Source organism: Bubalus kerabau, unplaced genomic scaffold, assembly GCF_029407905.1.
Source record: "Bubalus kerabau isolate K-KA32 ecotype Philippines breed swamp buffalo unplaced genomic scaffold, PCC_UOA_SB_1v2 scaffold_70, whole genome shotgun sequence".
NCBI lineage: Eukaryota > Metazoa > Chordata > Mammalia > Artiodactyla > Bovidae > Bubalus > Bubalus kerabau.
The window spans coordinates 1,365,920-1,366,791 of NW_026577924.1; positions in this window are offsets into that span (position 1 = coordinate 1,365,920).

Consider the following 872-nt stretch of genomic DNA (forward strand, 5'->3'; position numbering starts at 1 on the left):
AGCAGAGCTGGGGAACGTGCACACAACCTCCACTGCCTCCTGCACAAGTGCCTTTTCTTTGTCTCTCCTTGACCTGAAACAAACGCCAGCTGCTGCTGCTCCGCAGGTGATTCCTAAAGATGCACCTCCTGCCAGAGCTATTGTCCTGCTGCTCTGGGGCTGCCTGAGTGTGCTCAGGAGTATCAGACAAGTTAGGGCTGCCACACCTCATACTGGAGGTGGGGGGCCTGATACTGGGGAAGGGTCGGAGGTGGGGGGAGGGTCTGAGGGTGGGGGAGGGCCTGATGCTGGACTAGGGCCGTGACGCTGGACTGGGATCTGATGCTGGACTGGGGTCTGATGCTGGACCTAGGGTCTGATGCTGAGGGAGGACCTGATGCTGGACTAGGGTGCATCATTCGGGTCCCCGTCAAGGTTGCCCTCGGACACCCCGCCCTGTGACCGATGGCGAGCCTCGACACCTGCACTTTGTTCCCACCCTCGGCCCGCTGCCCACGCCTCAGCAGCAGAGGGGCCCTGTCCCCGCAGATGCTGAAGTGATGGAGCCTCTTGTCTCCGGAGCCAAGGGAATGAACACACCGTCGGGCGCCCTCTAGGGACACCTATGCTTCCGCCTTCTGGCCTTTCCATTGCATCCGTCCGTTTCTCTTAAGAGAATGTCCGTGGGATGACACGGGCTCCCGTTACCAGCTCTGGTCTGTTCTCAGTGAGAGTACAGCTTACCCTCGGCACTCTTTATTGGCCCTGGGAAATTTTGCTTCAGTACTTGATTGAAAGAAAGCAATAAATAATACTGTGATAAAAATAGTTCAAAAGTAGACTGTACATACTTTGTCACATATTCGGGAAGTTCACAAAAGATTAATAGGAAA